Source organism: Amblyomma americanum, chromosome 4 (assembly GCF_052857255.1).
Source record: "Amblyomma americanum isolate KBUSLIRL-KWMA chromosome 4, ASM5285725v1, whole genome shotgun sequence".
Lineage (NCBI taxonomy): Eukaryota > Metazoa > Arthropoda > Arachnida > Ixodida > Ixodidae > Amblyomma > Amblyomma americanum.
Window position 1 is genome coordinate 67,091,107 of NC_135500.1, and position 25,386 is coordinate 67,116,492.

The 25,386-nt window shown below is 46.7% G+C and overlaps 1 pseudogene; it reads left to right on the top strand.

The window, feature by feature from the left end:
• Positions 1-2,725: 2,725 nt before the first annotated feature.
• On the top strand, positions 2,726-25,136 carry LOC144129551 (uncharacterized; annotated as a pseudogene).
• The last annotated feature ends 250 nt before the right edge of the window (positions 25,137-25,386 follow it).

Consider the following 25,386-nt stretch of genomic DNA (forward strand, 5'->3'; position numbering starts at 1 on the left):
CCAGACGGTTCAAGTGCGGCTTTCTATGAAGCCTTTAAGCAAGGCATTTCTCTTTTGCTAACCGCACTCTTTAATGATGCATATGAATTAAAAGCAATACCTCCTCCTTTTGGCTTATGTCACAAGGTCCTAGTTCAGAAAACGAAAGACAGCGAAAAGTTAAAGCAGGTTACAGCCGACAGGCCAATTTCGCTCACGAACGTGGACTATAAAATATTTATGAAGGTGCTAGCAAGGCGGTTACAAAAGACAATGAATGTGACAGTAGGTGCTCATCAGACGTCTGGCATCATAGGCCGTTCTATTATGCCTAATACTCATAAAGCAAGATGTGTTCTTGAGTGTTGCAATATTTCACAAAGCCGTGTTGCTATTCTTCAGTTAGACCTGGAAAAGGGATTTTGATTGCGTGGTACATGAACTTTTGTTTTTAATTTTGGATCAAATGAACGTTGGATCAGTCATCAGGCAGGGAGTGGCCATGACGCACCGCAACTACGCAACTAGACTAATAATAAATCAGTGTTTGGGGCCCCCATAAGCGTGAAGCGCTCGGTGCGCCAGGGCTACTCCCTCAGCCCTCTTTTGTTTGGAATATACATAGGATCCCTGTATTTGAGCATAATACAGAATGACGGTAAATAAGGTTTTAGGCTACAAGCGACAGAAATTAAGTTGCTGGCTTATGCGGACGACGTAGCCGTTTTCGAGGTTGATTATGAGAGAATAAGAAAAGCCATCGATTGTGTTCGGCAATTTAGTCTATCGACAGGAAGTCGAGTAAATTGGGCAAACTGTGTTGGCTTCTGGTATGGTGAATGACCAACGACTCCAGTTAACTTGCGAATGTGTCTTGTGACGACCTCAATGAAGTACTTAGGGGTCCCACTGGAGTGTTATCGAGACAGCAAACCGCATCGGAAAGGCCAGTTGGAAGACACACGTGCAAAAGCTGACAGGTGGATAGGGGCTCGGTTATCGACTTTCGCGAGGGCTACAGTGTGCAACTTATTCATCAGCAAGCTGCGGTACCGTGATGCAGGTACTGCATTGTTCACGAACCAACGTGCAGAAACTTCACCGCATTTTTGCAGCGTTTGTCTGGGCCTCGAGCTGGGAATGATGCAGCCGCACAAATTTGTTTAGAAGTGTGAAAGATGGAGGCCTAGGCCTGGGCCATCTGTTTTTGCGCCAAATCGTGACCAGGTTTTTATTTTTCGTGACGCCAGCGACTCCTTTTTGTATACAATCTCTAATGTAAGGTTAGGCCGTGCGTTACCAGAATGGATTGTGGGAACAGATAACATTCAAGGTCGGATTTTTGGATCCAGCAGAGAAACGGCAATGAGTGTTAGAATTTTAGCTGCTCGGTTTTCGCAGCAGTAGCTGTAAAAAGGAAAACACTCTATCGGGATTTACGTGGTGATGTACCCTGGAGGCCAGGGGGGTAATATGTTGAAGCGGGTGAAGAAAATGCAGGTACCACCGGCCATTTAATCTTAATTTTTTAAGTTTTATACAGAAACATTGTCCGTGGAAGCATTCATAAAGAAAAAGGGAATGTTTCTGCCTTTGGGCTCAGATCGTTTGATTTGCAAGAAGCCAGAGTCAATCGATCATGTATTCTTGCACTGCTGGGAAGGCGTCTACTTCTGGGATGTCTTGTAAAGAACGCTCAAGAAAGACGCCTCTAGACACGTATGGAATACGGTATCTCCCTCTAAAAACGAAGAGGGCGTACCTAATGACAATAATAATAATAATTGGTTTTGGGGGAAAGGAAATGGCGCAGTATCTGTCTCATATATAGTTGGACACCTGAACCGCGCCGTAAAGGAAGTAGTAAAGGAGAGAGTGAAAGACTAAAGGAAGAAAGAGGTACCGTAGTGGAGGGCTCCGGAATAATTTCGACCACCTGGGGATCTTTAACATGCACTGACATCGCACAGAGGGCGCCTTAGCATTTTGCATCCATAAAAACGCAGCCGCCGTGGTCGGGTTCGAACCCGGGAACTTCGGATCAGTAGCCGAGCGACCTAACCTCTGAGCAACCGCGGCCTGTTGTACCTCATGACACAATATTGCTTTTGGGTCTCCATGCTATTTGGCGATCGCGAATGGCTGCATACTACTGTGAATCGGATGCGAGGCCTGCCCGAATCTACTTTCGTGAGTGTGCACTGGCTCATTGAAATAAAAAAAAACGGCTGGTCAAGTTCCTGAATGGCTCTCGAGGGTAGAGCCCTTGGTGACCCTGAGGAATTTTTAATATGATGAAGCCAGCAGCTGGTAATATTGCAACTGCAACAGCTGGTTTAGTGTCAGATTCCCTCCTGAAAAGGGTATCATGTAAATTTGTTTTTGTACACGTTGTCCAAGCTCGGCAATAAAGACAAAAAAAAGCTCATTGGTCTAGTGGTATGATTCTCGCCTCGGGTGCGAGAGGTCCCGAATTCAAATCCCGGACGAGCCCAGACTCCCATTTTGCTTCGCCGAGTACTGGTCGCGGCATTTCATATTCCGGCCGCCATCCTTCGGTCTTCGTTAAGCAGACTGACTCGCAGCTATTTTTTTTTCACATGCTCCTTCATGCGCAACGTACCTTTGTTCCTTTTTTCGTAGCCCCATAGCACATAGAAAATCGGTCAGCATTTGCCGATTCAGCACATCGGCTCGTTGGTCTAGGATTCTACTTCCGGCCTCCGAGCGTGACGGACATGTTTCGATGGGCTCCCGAGGAGCGGTTTGAGCGGCCCAGCCGGGCCGCGGTATCAGGTGTACAGACAAGCCGAACGAGGATTACTAGCTGGTTCTGCCACATCTGCCTACAGGTTCGACCGTTTTAAATACAGTTTTTTTGCATGGCCACACTCAAGCGCGGCCTTTCCTTGTTGAAAATTTCCGTGACGCGCTAACGCGTTTGTCACTGCTGCCGGAAGTATTTGCCCTCGGTGCATATCAAATGAATCACTTGTGGGCGGTAACATTCAAAGACGAAGAAGGGAGAGAGAAGATTATGCAGGCCGAGGGGTTCGACGTCAAAAAGCACCGCTGTGTGGTCATCGATCCAAGCAACCGGGGCGTCCGGCTGAAGCTGTATTGGATGCTACACGGTGCGCGCGATGACGACGTGCGGTCGGCGCTGGCGCTTTTCGGAAAAGTGACCGATATAGCTAAACAAAAGTGGAAGGTGAGCGGCTGCGTCGATAAAGCGTCGACGACGCGTTCAACGCTCAAATTAAACGCAGGCCTTACTATTGAAGACCTGCCGCATCAGCTACGTGTCGCGGAGGATACTGCCCTTGTTTACGTCCCTGGTGGAGCCCCGCTCTGCCTTCGGTGCCGAGGCACTGGGCATATACGTTGAGAGTGCAGTGCGCCGCACTGCGGAACCTGCCGTCGCTTCGGCCACGACGAGACCCAGTGTGTGCGTACATGCGCGAGTGTGGCAGGCCCGGCCGCGTATTTCCGTTTGCTAGCCGCTGCAGACAAGTTCAATGTTGCCCACGCCAACGCGCGCGCGGAGCAGCTGTTGCCATGACAACTATGTACATGCCATGGTTGCCTACGCCAACGCGCACGCGGAGCAGCTGCTCCCATGGCAAAGTGTGGAAAATAGACGCGACGCCGGTAATTGCAAATGGTGGCGCCCTGCCGCATCTGGGTGTTCGTGCTTTTCGATGACAGCAACGATGACTGCCGCTTGCGGCGACTATCAGACTATGAGAGTGCCGTTTGGACAAGCTTAATTCAAGGTGGGTATATAGTTCGCTTTCATTCTTTGCATCGACGCCGGTGAGACGGTGAAGCAACGATGTCTGCCGTAGGGGTGGTATGGGATAAGTTTAATGAAGGTGAGTAATTTATCTGGGACAACTGTGCTTTCCACGTTTTGTTTTTTTAGTGCGTAAGAGACTACATGAATACATGGCGTAAAAGAGTGCCGTTTGGGCAACCTTAATTCAATGTATGTGCAGATGGCTGCGTTCCACGACCACAGAACAGTTTACCCTGTGGACTTTCTTCTTAGAGCGGAAGAGAAGTTGTGAACAAGATACCGTGAATGGTACAGGTAAATCTTTTAGGTAATGCTCTTTTTTTATTAGATATTTGCCACAACTTGGGCTATTTTCATCTTGTTCAATAATGCAAATGTTTTAGAACCTCCTGGTATTTTGTGGCTTTACAGTAATGTGGTAAGAAAGAACCCGTGCCGTTCTTTAATGCGTGATTATGGTCAGCAAGGCTATCAGTAATACATATGCCCGTTTGGTCAATGTAAGATTTACCACACGTCAGCGGGATCTGATAAACTACGCCCACTGCACATTTCACAAACGGCGTCACACGCTTTTTCTGGCATTCTGCTTCTCTCGGTTTGTTTGAATCCATTTTGCCACACAAGAAGAACAGCTTCCGGGGGGTGGAAAAACTACACGAACTTTAAACTTTGCCTCAACATGTTTCAGATTTGAGTGGATGAAGCGCACAAAAGACACGGCACATGTCTTTTGTGCGCTTCATCCACTCAAGCTATGAACCAACTTGCCCAAGAACGTGTTCTACTAAAATACCATGTTTCAGATTGTGTGTCATCTTATGAATATAAGGAATTATCACAGGTTTAGTTTTGTTTGGCAACATCATTTTTTGCACTGTTATTACGCTTTTATTTTTTTTAACCTTTTTCAGTAACACTTTGGCAACTGAGCAGAGTAGGATAGCCAGCTTGTTGAAGCCTGGTCTTGCCTTTTTTGCTGATCTATTCACTCGTTTTCCAAGTGAATACACAGTTGCAGAGTTGCACTTGTTTCGTCTGTCTTTCTCCTGTGTTGTTTGTTTTGCGCGTTGTCTTTTTTCAAAATTCCATTCGGTGACACCTGACTGCCCCAAATGGCGGAAGTAGATGCACATCTGCTTCCGGCATTTTGGCCAATTAGGTGTCGCTGAAAGGGACGTTTTCAAAAGGGAGACAATTTGGAATACAGGCCGAGATTCACCTACCGTGTGGGAGTATGCCCATTCGCAATGCACTGTAGTAAATGCAAGAAACATGGCTGCTGCCCAGCCCTTGAAAACACAGTGTCCTTTGCAAAGGCAAGAGGTAAAGCCGAAAGGAAGGTAACTGAGGCTTTCATATCGCCAAGAATGCCGACAAAAATATATGAGCACGCCATCTATCTTCATCATTATCATCATCAGCATGACTGCGCCCAATGCAGGGCAAAAGCCACTCCCATGTCTCTCCCATTAACCCTGTCATTTGCCAGCTGCAGCCACCGTATCCCCGTAAATTTCCTAATCTCATCCGCCCACTTAACTTTCTGCCGTCCCCTGCTACTGTTGCCTTCTCTTGGAATCCACTCCGTTACCCCTAAGGGCCAATGGTTGTTTTGCCTTCGCTTTACAAGCCCTGCTCAAGCCCATTTCGTCCTCTTAATTTCGACTAGGATGCCATTAACTCGTCTTCCCTCGCCCACTCTGCCCGCTTCCGGTCTCATAACGTTACACCTAATATTTTTCTTTCCATGGCTCACTGTGTTGTCCTTAACTTAAGCTGAACCCTTTTTGTTAGCCTCTACATTTCTGCTCCATAGGCGAGTACCGGCAAGATACAGCTGTTGTACACTTTCCTGTTGGGGGATATTGGTAAACTGCTATTCATGATCTGATAGAACCTGCCATATACGCTCCACCCTTCTTATCCTTCTAGTTATATCCCTCTCATGATCCGGATCAACAGTCTCTGCCTGCCCTAAGTAGACATATTCTTGAGCACGTGGAAATTCGGGCTTGTTGGTTCATATTTCGTGGCAATAGCGCAAACAGGACAAGAAACCAAGACGAGTAGACACACACAGCGCTGACTTCAAACAACTTTATTGGGAAAAAACACATCAATTTATACATGCAGTTATTGCCGTGTCATCAATGTGCATGCGCAAAACTCAGTGTGAACGAAGGTAGGCCAGTTCTTTTTTCCATAGTTTGACTGAAGGAGTGCTAACACAGGAACTTCCTAATCTAGCTATCTTTTCTGCTTCTATAATCTCACGAGTGCACTTGTCCTTGCTTTTTTCCTGTTAAAAAACACTTGTCTAGTAACGGCCTGCACTTATCACATGCGTTGCAATGTTTGACTAGCTCTCCGTCATTTTCGTTTTTGTTGCGTACATTGCGATTATGCTCACGAAGGCGGTCGTTGAGGCAGCGACCAGTTTGACCTACATAATGGCGTCCACAAGAAATTGGAATCTGGTACACTACCCCAACCTTGCATTCAACAAATGGAATTTGATGCTTCTTCGCGCATTGATTGGACACAGGACGAGCACATTTGTTAACCTTGCATAGACTGTTTAGCTTTTCAGGGGCAGGAAAAACAACTGACATATCGATACGATTAGCAATGCGCTTAAGATTGTGAGAGATGGTATGCAAGTATGGAATAACGGACATTGTTTTTCTCTGTCTCTCCAAGGGCACATGCGCACCAGGTTGCAGCTCAGTGTTCAGCTTTCTGAGCAAACTTTCCGCTACTGAAATCTGAAGAAGACCAGGATAGCCAGCATGTGATAGCCTACTGCAGTGTTGTTGCAAACTTATGTACATCAAATGCGGACAGGATTTTCGGAGGGCATTTTGAAAGCACAGGTTCGCTATCGCTCTTTTTACCAGTTTAGAGTGGACAGATTTGAAGGGCAGGAGAGGCTTGCTATTGCGGGGTTCATAATAAGCCCAGCAGGTATGACCAGGGTGAAAGACGATGCTAATGTCAAGGAATTTTAGCTTGTCATTAAAAGGCAGTTCAAAGTTAGAACAAGCGGTTTCATACTTTGTCTGAGCATAGTTATAATGTTAAGGGCCTTGGATTCAAAGGAGTCGTGGTCAATGTCAATAAAAATCAAGAAATCGTCAACGTACCTAAAAAATTTGGCAACCTGCATATTGTCTAATCTGTCTTTGACGGCTTTGTCAAGTTCGGCTAAAGAGAGGTCACTTAAAATCTGGGCTATACAGGAGCCAATACAAATTCCTTCTTTTTGAAGATGGGGCTTATCATTCCACAGGATAAAGGTGGACCTCAGATAAAAATTAAAAGTTCTAAAAAGCTGCTAGCGCTAATACCTGCTGAGTTTCGAAAAGCAACGATTCTAAGCTGGTCATTACACTCTTCAACACATTTTAGTAACTTATCATGCGGCAGTGAATAGTACAGGTCTTTGATGTCGACAGAAAAAGCGCGAAGGTTATCACATTTACCCGACTGCATAAAATCAAGAACTTCGCTAGAATTTTCTACAAAAAACGGATCCTTTGTTTTTAGCAGGCTGAGCTTACATTGCAAGAAACGAGACACCTGTCTTTGCCACGTGCCTTGTTCAGACACGATTGGTCTAAAAGGCCTCTCAGGCTTATGGGTTTTTGCACTGAAAAAAACATGAAGGAAGTCTTGTTTTGCGTCTGAAATGCACTTAGAGAGGCTACACAAGTTGAACTTGTTACACAATTGTAACACTTGGCTATTAACTTTAGCTACCTTAATGCCCTCATGGCAAGCGAACACGGAAGACACAGCACTATCAGCTTTTGACTTAAAGAGTTACTGAGGATAAAATTGCAAATCCACCTTCTTTATCGGCGGGAATCACCGTGAGGCCACTCTCCATGAGGAAGGTTCGAACCTGCTTGACCGGTTGTCTGGATGGGGCAGAATTGGAGCGGGAAAGAACGTCAACGCCTTCCGAGATGCAGTGATCATGCTCACTGGGGGGTGCATTCCGAGATATGTTGTGCACTAACGAGAGGAGTTCCGGTGGCGACCGCTGAGGCTGAACTGCGAACTTGGGCCCCAGGGAGAGGACACGAGATACAACGGGAGGTAGGTCCAGCGGTTCTAAGGCGTGAATTTGGTTTTTAACTGACTGCTGCTATAGCTCGACTGCATTCCGAAGCTGGTTCAAATGCGTGCTCCAGAGGAACTCGGTGGTGCGAGCAGCGATGCGGAGGAATTGCTGGAGTCGGCGAGAAGCTTCCGAGGCGGCATGATGGTCGAACAGCTGAGCAGCCAAGAGTTGTCTGTAGAGCCTGGCTTGTCTGTTGTACTCAGCTTTCATGATCTTGCACACTCTTGCTATGTGACCAGCTGAAAGAAGGAAGCCACCAAAAAGCCTCTTGACGTCTTCCGGCAAGATGTGATTCCGAATGCAGAACGAAAGGGTCCTGGCACGGCATGTGGCCACGGCAATAAACGTGACAGTCATAGAAGGATCCAGGGAAGCACATTGAAAAGGGCCCGTTGAACTAGAAATATGCTTGAGCAACGTGGAAATTCGGGCTTGTTGGTTCATGTTTCGTGGAAATAGCGCAAACAGGACAAGGGACCAAGACGAGTAGACACACACAGCGCTGACTTCCAACAACTTTATTGGGAAAAAACACATCAATTTATAAATGCACTTATTGCCGTGTCATCACAATGCATGCGCAAAACTCAGTGTGAGCGTAGGTAGGCCAGTTCTTTTTTCGATAGTTTGACTGAAGGAGTGCTAACAAAAGAACTTTCTAATCTAGCTATCTTTTCTGCTTCTATAATCTCACGAGTGCGCTTGTCCTTACTTTTTCCTACTAAAAAACACTTGTCTAGTAACAGCCTGCACTTATCACATGCATTGCAATGTTTGACTAGCTCTCCGTCATTTTCGTTTTTGTTGCGTACATTGCGATTATGCTCACGAAGGCGGTCCTCCTTCATAAAAATTTATTTCTCGCCAACAAAAAATATTTTTCTAGTTTTTTTAATATGCGAAACTAAATGAGTAGACATATTCCCTTACCACTTCCAGCATCTCGCTTCCAATTGTGAACTGCTGTTCCCTTGCTAGGCTATTGAACATTACTTTGGCTTTCTGCGTGTTAATTTTTAGACCCACCGTTCTGCTCTGCTTGTCTCACTCATTGATCATGATTTGCAGTTCACCTCTTGATTGACTCAGCAAGGCAATGTCATCAGAAAATCGCAGATTATTTAGGTATTTTCCATTAACTCTTATCCCCAGCTGTTCCCAATTCAGGCCACATGATGTTATAACCCTTTTTTTTTTGCTGTAGTATACAGTCTCCCCTTCATATTTTGATATTTTGTGCATATACAAGCTGTCCCATTTTATTGAATACAAATGGTTTATTAAACATTCCATTTGCTATACACCACAGTTTTGGAAGTAGAATAATCGGCGAGGCTGATGCCTCAGTCAAGTGAAATGTAAATAATAAATGCTTATACATCTAACACTTTCATTTTGGCTTTTTAAATCCTGCGTTTATGTCATATCTATAGGGAATAACATGGCATTCCCTGTATACCATGAGTATTCCGGCCAAACATATTCTTTAAGAATAAATGAAAACACTGAAATGGCTCCATTGCGCCATCTTCTCACAATATGTCCAATGCTAATGGCAATTGCTAGTTTAGCAAGGCCGGAAATAAAAGCAGCGTTTCACCGGACGGACCATACCAGGTGCTGGCACCACATCGCTGGAACCCCTTCATAAAAATTTATTTCTCGCCAACAAAAAATATTTTTCTAGTTTTTTTAATATGCGAAACTAAATAGGTTGACCATTTGGCTAATTTTCTTGTCTAGCACCGTTGCCCACATAGCGTGTTCTAGTCCTCAATGTGGCCGTTTCCGCAGATATCTATGTACTTTTATTAAATTACAGAACAACGCAAGGTTAAAGTTTAATTCAAAAAGTGCCAGATCAAGGTTTCAGGCAAAACTCCAAAAAAGTTTGCTTAAATTTAGACTCCAAGTTTAGTTTAAAAAATGCGGAAAGCTTCAAATTTTTCTCCTGTTAAGCACTACCATTTTAAACCAAAATGGCATCATCCACAGTTTATTTTTTGAGACATGACAGGGCATCTCAATACCAGACTACACGCGGAGATAAACTGTGCCGACAAGGACCAGTTCCTGAACAATTTTTCTTGCAAAATGCCCAGATGAAGGTGATGTCTTATACTTTGAAGCATGATAAATGGAGACAAATTTTTTTTCTTTGAAGGAAGGTCTCTACACTTCTGTTGGGACTGGTCTTCCATGAATTTTGTCAACGAAATCTAAAATACCAAGATTTTGGTGCATCACTTTCGCGTGGAATGACTCTGCTGTCCCCAAATTTAATTCTTGTAATCGACTGGGAAGTACTGTAAAAAAAATTGTTTCATGAACCTCGGCGGCTGTGAATAGTGACGAAACATTAAAGAAAGGGGCAATTTTCTCTGTTAAGGTTTTCTGCCTAGATACATGCCTTACGGAGCATTTTTGTCCCCAACAGTTTTGTTTTGTGGACCACTTGTTTCGTTGCACTCCTAGGACCGCAGCGCAGGTCTAGACAACCGTTTTTTTCAAATTTATGAATTTTAAACTTCTTTTATGAAATTCTCTTCTCACTTTAATATGTCAACCAACACTGAATCTCAAAAATTCAAAACAAAAATTTGAGCTTTGCAAAACAAAAAGAATTAGAAGAATGACTTCACCCTCCAAGAACAATGAATGTTGAACTAGCCTTCTGCCGTTTTTTTAGCTTTGCAGGTTTAAAGAAAAATATATATCGGAAAATAATGTTCTGCACATAAAACAGTCACATTTGATGAGAGCAGTCATAAAATTATTTTTAAATTGCTCAGAACATTTTATGTAAATACAGCTAGAAATAAACTAAATTTTGTTGAAAGTTGCGTCCCTTCTTAAATGGAGGTGTGGGACAGACTGCCGGACATATCATGCTGACTTGAAATCCTATTGCTTACATCAAGTGCCGTATTGCTTGCTGCATTGCCTTTCTGACTGGTTCTTGCATTTCCTTGTTAAGTGAGTGAACTTTGAAAATGGGCAAGGTCCCACCTCTTTTTGACACAGAGTGGCACATGACCAGAAATGTTGTTTGAAGTAATGGCCATTCGGCAATCAATAAGCGCCAGCAGACTGGTTGGAAATATGCAGAAATCACTCTTGCTTGACACTTCAGCAGCCGACCATGATGCAGGAATACTTTACTGTGAGACTGTTTATTGCCATGGGTGCACTCCAGAAACTCCACGTTGTAGCACTCTGTATGTAGCCACTGTCTGCAAGTTACCACATCTGTTCTTCCATGGCCGAGATAAAGGTGACCCCCTGCCATCATTGGTATCCAGAGTCTCCCTATGCATCGTTCCCACTATAGTGGCAGTGTTTATCATGCTGTTCGTCCTTTGATACAACCACATTAGAAGATGCCTGCAAAGTTAGTGGGCTTCCTCATAACAGGAACATTGAAAGGACTCTCAAAATGAACACTGAAGCTTGTTTGGCTGGCTGCTGTTTAGTTCAGAAAGTTTTGCATAATACCTTTTCTGTGTGCTCAACTTACTGCCCTACCATTTCTGTATTTCTTTTGTCATAGCAGAGATGAGGGACGTTCTTTATGAAGGCCATGCATATCTTGCGAAACCAGGTGGTATTTTTCGAATGCTGCATGATTATAGAGGCATGCCTCGTTAATATGGTACTTTTGTACCCCGTCAAAACTGTCCATAACAAATTAGGAAGAAAAAAAAAAGAAGACATTTATTCAGATATATACTTTGCGATTACAGTATTCTTTTCTGCATAACAACAAGCAGTGAATTTCAAATTATAATCTGAGAAACATGAACATTTTGCCGGTCGCAAAAGTTGTACTGCGGTGCGAAGTGCATCACAGGCCGTGAGAGACATGATGTCAGGATTCACACTGGGTGTCCGATTCTGTGTTTGCTGTTGTATCCACAGTGGCCCTGTAGACGACTTGCTTTTTCACCAGTTGTTCATCACTTCCTGGTCTACTGCATCAGCTGCAGGCATTCCTGAAGACTCACGATGAGGATGTCATTGATGCGCACATTCATTTGCCTGTGACCTCCCTGTGAGGAATGCGATTTCTTGGCTGCTCTGTGACAACGATGGTGAGCCAATGTATATGTGGGCTTTGTTGGCTATGCAGAATCCTTCCAGGTTTGTGTGCGTTTGCACCTTTTGTACTGGAGTTATAGGTTCCCTGGTTCACCTATCTGTTTGCATATGGTTCTGTTCATGTTAGCACCATTTGCATGTTCCCTAACGAAATTCCAATTCTTGTGCAGGATGTCTGCACAATGACAGACATTGCACTGCTGAGTTGAGCCGTTCCCGAATCTGGCAGTATCGATGCTAGAGTCTGTGCGTCAAAGCTGAGGTCAAATGTTGGACCTGTCTAACTCCCAGTTTAATTTCGGTTTCATTCCTCACTGGTTGGACTAAATTAAATTGTACTTGCTGCTTATAGTTGTAAATTTAGAGCTTTGAACTGTTGTTAAGCTCAGTTCCTCTGCGCTTAACCGCAGTCATATCTCAAGACCAAATACCACTTAATTTTCACCGCAACTGTTTTTCTTGTGTGCTTTTTTTCCCGAGTGGTCATCACAATGCAAGTGAACAGCTTTGTTTTCATTATTTTTTGAGTGGCTTTGTTCTCTTTGCATGCTTATGGAGGTGGTCATTTAAAAAGTTATTCATTTTCACATCCTGCAGCCTCAGGTGAAACTGTGGCGTGAGGAGCGGAAAAATTATGTACCCCAGTGTGCCCTTCTGAACACCTGGCCGATGACAGCAGGGTCTAATACACTGAATATTGTGCAGCGAAATTTTTTCCTTACATATTTCTTTGTACACTTTTTAACCAGAAGTGGTTGCCCTCATCCTACAAAGTAATGCAACTAGTGCTGTGCAGAAAAAAAAACACATTATTTTTCTGCCTGATTTCCAAGCTATGCAACAGCTGAAATGCCCTGGAGACTATACCATGAAGCCTTCAGCAACACCCGCCACGGTGGCTCAGTGGTTATGGCGCTCGGCTGCTGACCCGGAAGACGGGGGTTCAATCCCGGCCGTGGCGCTGAATTGCACAGGATTCATTTTACATTGGTTCCCGCTGTCTTAGGTACGGTTTATTTAACGGCAGGCTGGGGTACAGTTAAATGATTGTTTTCACAAGCATTGCAAAAATGTAAAAGTCAGAGAATGGTGGTTTCTTCAGCTTTCATTGCAGAGTATGCAGATGCCAACGTATCTTCGACATATTGTAACGGGAAGAAGCATATCTGATAACCCGAGGAATTGTCTAAACAGAAATAATTCATAGTCTGAAAAGAGAAAACTGCACATCTACTCCGGCTGACATTTTACTGCAGAAACCTGCCGTTATGATGATGATTCTTATTCATTCACAGTGCCAGCACTCTTTACTGCATAAGTCTGTGCAAGAGTGCGAACAGTAAATGGCAAGCAGCAGCAGCAGTGCATCATCCTTTCCCCTGTATTCATTGTCTGTGTACTTAACCAAAAATAAAAATTACGATTACTGACGCTGCAAGACCAGGCCCTTTCTCATCAAACAAGTCATTGCCTACAATGTACTTCCCACCAAGGCACTGCGAGTTTTCTGTTCGAAACATAAGTTAAGGAGCTGCACAACAGAGTCCACACAACTTTCTGCACAGTGCGGATGTCAGACGAGTGATGTATTCCTTCCAGTCCTCATAAATTGAGTCAAACCACACCTTCGGTCACATGCAGCGTCACACTGATGTGGATGTTAGTTTTCTGTACAGTATGGTACACTGTTAAAGGGAACATGCGGTCGTGTGAAGTTGACTTACCACGAGGTGCTGCTGAGGAAAGTCGGAAAGAATGCCGAGCTGATTATGGTCCGGAGTTTTTTTTCGGCATTCTGTCCCCATGCATGGATCTCGTTTTTCACACTCACCACACATCGATTGCCTCTTCTCGCTGCTGAATTGGCTTTTTCTATTCTGTGGTCGCGTTTCGTGCGAAATAAGCAACATTTTCTGCGGACTAGATTATCCGAGTATGACTGACTTGTTTCATATGCCACTTAACGCGTACAGTACACATTGATAAACAGTAATAAACATGCTGTTCTTATTGACAGATTCATGCACTAACACTGCGCCTTGGTTTAATCGGCACCTACATCGCCGAAATAATAACAAAAAACGCCTTTACAGACAGGCTGACTGCTGGAAACTCTACAAAGGTTGGAAATGCTACAAAGCATGCGATAAGGATTATCAGTTGATGTCTAAAAAACGGTGTCATTGCATGGCATCAATTTTTTGGGAAGGAAGCATTCGACTTTTTTATTTATTTACACATACTGCTGTCTCTTCTCTTAAGAGGCATAACAGGGGTGGGCTACACGGCATTTGATTACAACAATGTCAATAACATAGTTAGGCAGTTCTTTTTGAAATTGGTTATTTAGCAATGCACGCAGATCATCGTCCAAGTTATTCCATAATTCAACATTCTGTGGACCTTGATATGCAGGCCTGTTGACATTGCAGATCTGCAAGCTTGAGCCATTTTTGCAAGCCACCCAAGACAAACACATTAGGCAAAAAATTGTGAAGCGTAGTAGTGATGTGATTGTTAAAGAGTGCGGGAAGACGGGACACATGAAAGGAAGACAAGCAACACAACCACTGAAGCAAATGGATCATTACCAACTCGCCCAAACAGAAGCTTTAATTTAGTGGTGATATGTTCACTTTTTAAAGAACTGGTGAGCGGTTTCAGCAGCTTTACATCGTACCGGTCTTTTTAGTTTTCATTTACCCACTGCAGTATGTTTTTTCACATTCACACTGCTCTGATATAATAACTACCAGCCCTTCTGACATGTATGATCCTGACAAAACTCAACGAAATTTGGGTGCGCAGGAAAACCCATATACATGCGCCATAACCCATAGCAACATTTCCAAGGCAATCATGAGGGAACATGCACACTCAATTCACTGGCATAATGCCAGGCAACTGGTACACAAGGCACCAGCACACCAATGAAGTTTTTCCTACACAGCCACATTCTGCAAACCTTTGAGGCTGACTAAACAGAAGATAGCAGTGCATCACAAGGTCATGACTGTGACTCAAGGTTTCTGGATGATAGGAGTTAACAAGAGTGGCCATGGAAAACTCTCTCAAACATGCACATAGCTAACATACAACAGAGGAGAACCTTACATTGGTGAGTTGTTGGTATACCATGGCAACAGCAGCACAAGACAATGGCACAGGATCAGCACAGCCCCCTAGTTCTTCTGTTAATATCTCTTGGTGCTTCTTCTACCACAGATTGAATATTCTATATTCAGTACTTCTCATGATAACTTGGTATCTTGCAAATACTTTAAAAAATCTATATTTAGAATGAACTTAAACACTTGTGCCCAATCTTGAATTACTCATAACATGCTTCAAGTTTTTTTGTTTTTTTCTGGGAAGAGGGGGGAGGTGAGATGCTGGCAGAAAACTTCAATCATGTTTGCTACGTCCTTTTGCATACATTCTTCCCAGATATTTTTGGGAACACTGTGTTATCTGTTCTTATAAGTAAACACAGGATTTTTTGTAATGCTCCTTTTCTGATTCTCAATTTGCTGTTAACTATTGTTACAACCCTGCTAGCAGCACGTTGTTTGACCCCTCGTTGACCTTACGAAAAAGAAAAAAAAAGATGTCTCGGGGAAACTACCCGTGGAATCTCCCACGCAGCCTCCCCTTGTGTCGGACCGTGAGACGCGACCGACGATGGAAAAGATGACGAAAGGAAGCGGGCAGAAGCGCATTCCCGGGGACGAAGTAGCAGCGGACCTCCGTATCCTCCTCGCCCATTCCCACAGGGCTCAGCGTGCTATGTGCGGCGACTCTTCCGATCTGTGAATCGTGTGGTGAAAGCGGCGGAGCCTCAGTGTGTTTAACGAGAATCCTGAGTACGAACGATCGCTCTGGGCCCTGACGACAAGGTTCATCCCGTTGCTCGACGCTATTAACTTTTAATTCTTGACTGTTTGCTCTTTCTGTTTCCTTTTAAATTATGTAATCAAGTTTCATGAAAAGTGCCAGTAAACCCATTTGTTTTTCGTTTTCCCAAGCTTGAAGTTCCATATTTCTTCAACCTGAAGGCTCGGACACGTTACCAAATGGAGCCCGGGTTCTAGTGAACCCCTGCGCCACAACACTATGACTGATTTACTTCTCACTGTTCAGACATTTTTTTACAGTTGAACATAGTCTCGGCAGATACTTTCTTGTTACACAGTACTCAGTACCATAAGTAACTGTTTCATGAAAAGTATTTTCAACAAACCTGTTTTGCGCTCATGTGCCCAAACTTTAACCTACGGCAGATAGATCTGAGAAAAACGCACCAAGTACGCACGCATCAACGAAACTGCCAGTACGCACCAACGCAACTGCCACTCAATGTTATTTCACAATATCAGCATACGGTGATGCCAAAGAAGTACTTGCAACTGGGCTTGTTGGTGCATATTCGTGAAAGACATAAGAGCGCAAACTGGCAACGCGTACGAGGAAGGGAACAGGACGAGCGCTACACTTTCAACAGGGTTTATTCAGGGAAGAGCGTATATGTAGCCTCTGACCTTATCCGTGCTCTTATTCTCAATTTGACAAACATCTACCTTTCACAGATATGTCTCAAGAAACATCATTTCACTGTGCCGGATAATAACCGAGGTATCACTGATGCAATTGTCACCTCGTTTCTTGATATAAAAGGCTTCCACGAGCTCACGTTCGGTCTTATCTCGGCTTTTCAGTAGCACTTTGCATTCAGGCAGTCGGGGCTTGCAGACTATACGTTTCTCTTTTGAGCATGCTTGGCAGTGGTCTGAAAGATGGGCTCCTTTCTTATTCAATGAATTCTTGTGTTCAAGCAGGCGCTCATTAAGACACCGGCCGGTCTGTCCAACGTACACCTTCCCGCATGTAAGCGCGAACTCGTACACCACTCCTTTCTTGCAGCCAACAAGTGGCGTTCGGTGTCTTATGGCGCACTCTTGCATTTCCTTTCTCCCAATACGTGAGCACATTCCGGCTAGTTTTCGCGGCGCTGAAAATACCACGTTGACGCCGTACTTATTGGCCACCTTCTTGAGGTTATGAGAGGTGTGGTGTACGTAAGGTACAACTTCCGGCCTTTCCAGCCTTTTTTCTTGAGGTCTGTTGTTTTCATTGCTGCCCTTCAGCTTTTTCAGCAAGGTCTGCGTCACGGAGAGAACGAGGGGTCGAAGAAGAAGACGAAGACCTAGTGGGTGGCTACGTGTCTGCTTCTAGGTCTGTGTTTTCGCTTTTCGCTGTGTTCTCGCGTGTGGCGTGGGTCGGACAGTGCCCTCCGTGAGACCGAATGCTGACGACGCCCCTGCGGAGGAATTCTCGGCACGGCGGGCGCATTCTCAAGTGAGAAAACCCAACCGGAACCCTCAGGGGCAAGCTAGGCTTAGCTCGGCGCTGCCGAGAGAGGACGCGCTACGCGTCTGCATGGATTCTGCGTTGTCGACGACGGCTACGCGGATGCCCGCTGTGTTGCCGCCTGACGCAGCCTCCACGTCCACGCAATCGTCAGCGCCTCTGGGCCTCCAGCCTGCGCCGTCTTCCGATGCTACGACATTGGCCTGTGACATGGACTGCTCTACCGCCTCCGTGCCCGTGGCACTCCCTCAAGAAACTGTGCCCGTCGCGCCAGTTCAGTATTCCCACCAAGGGCTGTCACCAGCGTCTGAGCCTCCTCCACAGATGCCTCCCGTGAGTCAAGGCTCTCTTCCGCCTGCTGTGAACTCGTTCCGCGTTACCATCAAGCCTACATTGCGCTTTGATATGACTGCCATCCCTGCCCGGAATGTTCAAGCCACAATTGACCATGCCCTTGGCTCTTCGAACTACTGCGAGTTTGTCGTCCATCGCCCATCGAACACCATCACGGTAAACTTGTCATCCTTGATGGACGCCCAGAAACTTTGCGCAGTTTCGCGGATCCCCCTGGATGACAGCAAGCATGTCCCGGTGCAAATATATTTTGCATCTGGTCGTGACACTCTCCGCTGCATGGTTTATCATGTCGACAGCACGAGCCCTCCCGAGGAGGTGCGCGCAAATATTCGCTGCTCAACTCATGTTGTACTGCAAGCACGGCCTATGGGTCGCCGGGGCTCATACCTGCTCATCCTGCAAGGCCCGTTGACTCTTCCGAAGTACCTAACCTACTACGGTGCGATCGTCAAACCACAGCTCTTCCGACCTCGTCGTATTTTTTGCTATCACTGCCACAAAGAAGGACACATGCAAAATACCTGCCCTAATCCAGCAGCTGTGGCCGACATGAATGAACCAACAGCTCATTGTGCCCTGTGCAAATCGCCGGACCATGACATTCGCTCCCCCGCTTGTCCAAAGAAGAAGCAAGCGAAGAAGTTTCACAAGTCGCCTGCAAAAATGGATGTTCCTACAAGTAATCGCTTTGCAGCTCTCGCATGTGATGACAACGACTTCCCTGAACCTCCTTTATCTGAGCCTGCTGCTCACCATACGTCTCCTCGCCAACGTGCATATGCACAAGCGGCTCACCTTCCCGGATCAAATGGTACGCCAAAACGTCCAGTGCATCCATCACATGTGGATACCACAGATGAAGACACAGCTTTAGACAATGCAATCGCGGAGGCTCGCCGCCGACAAGACGAACTCACCCAGCGCCGAGAACAGCGTCGTTCTCAATCCTCTCGAAGGATTCTCATATCTCGGGAGCAATCATCAGAGGAATCACCTAGGGTAAGCACTGGCCCACAATCAGGTGCCGACCACCTGTTAGCCGTGACTACCCCGACAGTGGATAAGATATTAGCGCTGATGAAGCAGGTGACATCCCTCATCGTGGAAGCTCTTCGGCCTCGTCATGGATAGCGCATCATCATCGATGGTGGTGCAGTGGAACTGTCGAGGATTCGCTAATAAGGCCTCTGAAGTGAACATCCGCCTTCGCGACGGAAAGCCGAGGGCATGGGCGTTCCTACTGCAAGAGCATAATGCACTCCCACGCCTTTCAGGTTTCTGCGCATACCATTCACCATCTATCCCTGATCGCCGTTGCACCGCCTCCTCCCTCAGCCCAGGTAAATCTGCAATTTATATTCACAGTTCAGTTCCGCACACACCGATCGACCTTTCACGATGGTGCAACACACGTCAAGAGGTTGTCGCCCTTATCGTAAAACCTGCACGCACACCCCTTATTCTAGTTTCTTTTTATAGTCGTCCTGGCTCCGCATCTCCCAATCAGGGATGGGTTCGTTTTCTACGTTCTACCAACTCGGGTATCCCTATTCTAGTTGGTGGTGACTTCAACGGCGCACACACTGCGTGGGGTTACCCATCGGATTCCTCAAGGGGTTCACACATCCAAGGGAGCTTTTCGGATCATTCCTTTCAACTATTAAACCACCCGAATACTTCTACCCGCCCACGAGGTGGCCCGTATTCACCTGATTTGACTTGGTGGTTAGGCCCCGGTAACCCTCGTTGGGCTGTTGATTCTGAGACTTGGGGTAGCGATCACAGCCCTATTTTTATCTCCTTCACGCCTACGCGTCTACGGAAAATATGCCACACTGTACGAATAACATCATGGGACTCTGTACGCGCAGACAATCATTTATCTACATTCAACCCCTCTTCAGCAATGTCTACTCTATCTGCTGTTCTCGCTACTCACACTATTACCACTACTGTAAATGAAGACGACCCAAACCCGGACATACATCTCTTGAATCTGTGGGCTCTTCGTCGCCAGGCGGATCTTTACGCTACTCGTCACCCCGATGACCCTTCGGCTCTTCCTACTCTTCACCGCGCTACCGCACGGGCGCGGCGCTATGCAAAGCGGCTAGGCAGGCAACGCTGGGCTGCATGATGTGCCCGCCTGTCTCTACGCAGGGCAATCGACATCTTTGGAGAGTGTTTCACGCCATGGAGCGCCCTTCTCAGGTTGCAGATTACACAGAGAGCATTCGCCTCGCGCTAAATGTGGATGAGGACACATTTGCACAACAAGCGGCCCGTCAATTTTTTCCAAACCATGACTGCACCGCTACGTCTCCACCTGACTTATCGGTAACAGAGCCCCCCGATGGGATTACTTCTGACCTCACCATGGCAAAGCTGCTGGCCTCCATTGACCGCTTAAAAACTACTACTACTCCCGGGCACGACGGCATACCTAACTCCTTATTCCGTAACTTGGAAGGGAGGGCTTTGGAAACCCTACTTGATACTTTTAACGAAGTGTGGCTTTCTGGCGTCATGCCGGGAGACTGGAAGCATTCTATTGTGGTTCCAATACCCAAGTCAGGTCAGCCTCCAGTATCTCTCTCGGCCCTTCGTCCAATTTCCCTTACCCCTACCATCTGCAAGCTTTATGAAAACATTCTAGCCGCACGCTTATCATGGTGGCTGGAATCCCATGATTGTTACCCAGATTCCCAAATTGGTTTCCGCCCACAAATTGCAACGGAGGACGGCCTTGCTACTTTGGCTGCTGACGTGCTTGACCACTCTCCACAGAGTCACCTTGTACGAACCGTAATCGCTACAGACATAACAAAGGCATATGATAACGTCCTTCACTCTGCCATTCTTGCCTCCCTTCAAACTCTTGGTCTCCCTCACCGGTTCCTCCTTTCCATTCACGCCTTTTTAGCAAATCGAACCTTCAGCGTGCGTGTCCACGGAAAGCCCTTTGGTAATATCACTTCCAATAGAGGAGTGCCGCAGGGCTCCGTTCTCGCCCCCACATTATTTAATGTGGCTTTAATTCCTCTTGTTCGAGCCCTAGAGACCATCCCTTCTATCCGCGTGCTTGCATATGCCGATGATATCACCTTGTGGTGCTGTCATCCAGATGCGTCTATTCATCAGTCGGTCCTTCAACACGCGCTGGATGTATTGACATCTTGCCTCCCACCTCTGGGTCTAACACTCTCTCCTACTAAATCATGTTTCATTCGAATTGGAAATAAAGCCGCCTTACGGAAAGCTCCCCCTTTAAATTTTACGGTACATAATTCTCTGATTCCTCAGGTAGAAACTGTTCGTATTCTTGGTCTTCTCCTCCATACATCTGGGACTAGCACCCCGTGGCTGCAAGCCACCCGTAAATCGGCTCACGCTACTCTAGGTCTGATTCGTCGCATAGCTATGCGCTCTGGTGGCGCACGTGCTCATACGGCCCGCCAGCTTGTGCGCTCTATCCTTCAGCCACGGATAGTATATCAGGCTCAATTTCAACGTCTCACCCGCAGACAGTGGGACTCCCTTGAAGCTATCAATCGTGAGGCTATGCGCGTCATAACATATCTGCCTCGTTTAACACCCATACCTGTGCTACAGGAGTTCGCCCAACTTAATACACAGTGAAATCATCGACCAACGGGTGGCAAATAGAGCTCGAAAACAGTCTCTCAAACTTCATCGTTTAAAGACACTTCCACCGTGGTCCTATTGCCAGCTCACTGACAATCGCCCCACTGTTTCCCCGTCGGTATCAGCAGCGTATCTGCCTGAAGGGTGCATATTATACATAGATGCATCTCATTCTGCAGAGAGGGGAGTTACTGCTGTGTATAGTCCATCTCATCCGCATCTCAACTCTCGCGCGACGTATACTGCTGATACGTGCACTCCCCTGGCATTGGAACTTCGAGCCATTTACAATGCCATTGCTTCCCTTCCTCTCGTTCCAACATTCAATACAGTTCACATTTACACCGACTCCCGCGCCGCCCTTAAACAGCTGAAGGCTGTTCGACGAACGTTCCAGATTTCACAATCTATTCATGTGATCTGCGCAAAGTATCCATGTCCTGTGCGCATACACTGGATTCGCGGCCATGCCCAGGATCCACATAACATTCAAGCGGATGCTATGACTCATCTTCATACATTAGACGATCCGCCACCTTCCCCTCTTCCCCCAGATCCGTTCCTGTCCCACGTTTCCGATTCCGAAGTTCTGCGCCAGCGAACACGCGCTCTAATTCCTCCATGTTCGCACCCTCTCCCCGGTAGTCCTACTCGGCAGGAGGAGGTATCCGTGCGCCGGATTCGGGCAGGGGCGGCACTGACACCATCTGTCCGTCATCGGTGGCGTGCCAAAGATCTGCCACTACCTGACAGGTGCCCTCACTGTAGCGCTGCACCGGACATATGTGATGTGCGGCACTTGTTGTGGACGTGCCCAGCGACGGCTGCTATCAGAAAACGGCTCCTCAGGGAGGTGGGCCTGCGGTGGAACCGCAAAAGTGACTTCGTGAAGTGGACAATGGACAACCGTTTCATTAACAACCTCTGCGACTACCTCAGCGCAACGGTTCTTCACTCCTTCTTTTAACTTTCAATCCCGTACATTCCTTCCCCCCCCCTTTCCTCTTTCAACTTATGCCTCATGGCACACTTCTCGAATAAAAAAAAAACCAGGGGAGCCCGGAAGCCTGCATTCTGCAACCTGGACACCTGAGATGCAAAGCTGGAGTGCGTGGCATGGTGGCAGGACTTCTTTAGTGCGGACGCTAGGCACTGTGAAGCGATAGCCCTCTTAACGGTCTTAGAATGGTTTGGATGAAATGGCAACAAATTTTTCTTGGTGCGTGGACAGTATCGCCAGCAAACATGTGAAGGGTGAAAGGTTAGGGTGAGGTCTAAAAACTGTAATTTGGCGTAATTGGTTATTACTGCTAGGAGGCAGTTCGTGAGTGAAGGCAAGGCCCATGCTGTTTCGACCAAACGTACCTAAAACATCAGCTACTGCTTCGTCAAAACTAAAATCGCTATCTGCCAACAAGACCAGGTAACCGTCTACATATCTAAAAACGAGGACTATACAATCCGTGTCAAGTGCTTCACTCAAAGAGCGGTCAATTTCAGATAAAAATATATTACAAAGTACCGGGGCCACACACGAGACAATGCAAATGCCCTTTTTTGTAGATACGTTTGGTCATTGAAATGAATAAAAGTGGCCTTCAGATAAAACTCAAGTAATGACATGAAGTTGTCCACATTCAAACCAGAAGCGTTTTGAGAAGCCGTGGCTCCATTCCTATCAATGCAATCAGGCACTGCAGAAAAGAGATGTCGATGCGAAGCCGAGTAGAAAAGGTCTTCTACATCAACGGAAAAACCAGACCTAATGTTCCTATTAGTCTGAAGGAAGGCTATCACATCATCAGAGTTCTTAGTTCCAAAGGAGTCTTCTATTTCCAGAGTCTTCAGGTGCTTGAGAAAAATTTACTGATTTGCCGTTGCCAATTATCCTTTTCGCTTACTATTGTCCGGAAAGGTATTGCTGGCTTGTGAGTTTTTGCCGAGAAAAAGACCGAAAGGCAGTTCTTTTCACACTTGCTGATGGCACTAGCTAGTTTATGCAGGTGCAGTTCCTCACAAAACGACACTGCACCTTTCTTCATTTGCTTCGTTTTCACTTTCACGGACCTGAAGTTCTTCTTGACTGCTTCTATTGCCTTTTTGTTGTACAAACCGGACGGTATTATAACAAAACCGCCTTCTTTGTCAGCCTGCACAAGCTGCAGATCATTCGCTCTAAAAAAACGAAACGACCTTCGCCGTGGGATCAGCTCGATGGATGTGAGGGTTGGGTCTCTGACTGATCTAGGGAGGGTGTCAACGCCGTCCAAGAGGCACCTTTCCTGGCTTTCTTTCGTTGTTTTGTTGGCCAGTCGTCGGTTAAGGGCTAGCCATTCGTGTGGTTTGAGTTTGGCTTGTACGCTAAATTTTAGGCCTTCCTTCAGGACTGCCGCTATTCCTTCCGGGAGTTCAGCTCCTCCCAGGACTAACACATCATAGCGTCCGGGATCCTTGGTCTCCCCCTTCTTCAGTTGTTCCAAGTGTCTCGATACATGGCTCATGGTGCAACTTCCACCAAAGCTTTGTTTTCTGGGCTGCGAGCTTCTTGCTTTCTCGATGTCTGATGGCCGCCAGCCACTCTTGGTCTTGGGCGTAGTATGCTGCCCTTAGAAGATCTTGAAGCAGCCTCACTTGGTACCACAGTTCGGACCGGAGTATCTTGCAGACACGTTTGGCGTGGCCTACGGTGGGTCTAAAAGGACCGAAGAAGCCAGTGACTTCACTAGGTACGAGTCCTTTTCGCAGGAAGAATCCAAGTAGCCTGGCCCGGCACGTTAAGGCAACGATGTTTGCGATGAGCAGGGGAACATGGGAAGGCGAGGGTTGAACACAAAACAGAGAGCCCGATGTAGAAGAAATATGACTAAGAAGTACTTGCAACTGGCCTTGTTGGTGCATATTCGTGAAAGACATAAGAGCGCAAACTGGCAACAGGGACGAGGAAGGGAACAGGACGAGCGCTACACTTTCAACAGTGTTTATTCAGGGAAGAGCGTATATATAGCCTCTGACCTTATCCATGCTCTTAATCTCAATTTGACAAACATCTACCTTTCACACTTTTCACTCTTTTCACCTTTCACTCTTTGTGAAAGGCCAGGAATTTTACACACTGCCTGTGACACTCGCCTATTCGCTTTACTACAATACAACTTGGGCCTGGCAGGCGCTTGCATTTCATGGGAACGGGCGTGGGCAACACTGCACTTGGCTGCAGCGTCTCTTTTGGCAACATTGCATTTGACGGGAACGGGCATGGGCAACATTGGCCTTGTCTGCAGCGGCTAGCAAACGGAAATGCGCGGCCCGGCCCGAAAGGATGAGATGGCAGAGCACCTGATGGATGAGGTAGACGCCGCGGAAGCCACGCGTGACGGTAGCATTGAAGGGACCTCGCAGGATACGCCCCCTGTACACCCCGGGCCGGATGGAACGCCGAATGCGGACTGTGGCCTGGTGGACGTAACGCCCGACTATGCTTCGACGGCAGAGGTAGGGAAGATACGCGACGGCTCGGATGGAGAACCAGCTTCCCATTCGCAGCAGGGTACCGCATGCGAAACGGATGACGTCGACATGCCCCCGAATTCGAGCGTGCCAGCAAAGCGGGCGCACGACGACCGCAACGGAGAAGCCATCAAAGATATGGACGGCAACGAGGAACCCCCGCTAAAGACCCTCCAAGTACGGCGGCCGTCTTTCAAACGAAAACCTAATGTGCCACCTGACCGGAGGACAACGACTACAACGCCTCCGCTGTAGCGGGGGTGACGCTTCAAACACAGCAGCGGTGGCTCGGTTGGTGATCGGGAACAGTGTCTGCCTGGATTCACCTTCCGGCTACTGCGACGTGCACCAGAAAAGCGCCAGAGAATTACGGAGTTGCAGCATGACTTCCTGCAATTCAGACGTAACTTCGTCGGCGACTTCCACATGCTTTCAATGGCGGCCAATCTAGAAAGTAGCCTACGGGCCGCGACACTGAATGTGAGAGGCCTTTCAACGCGACGAA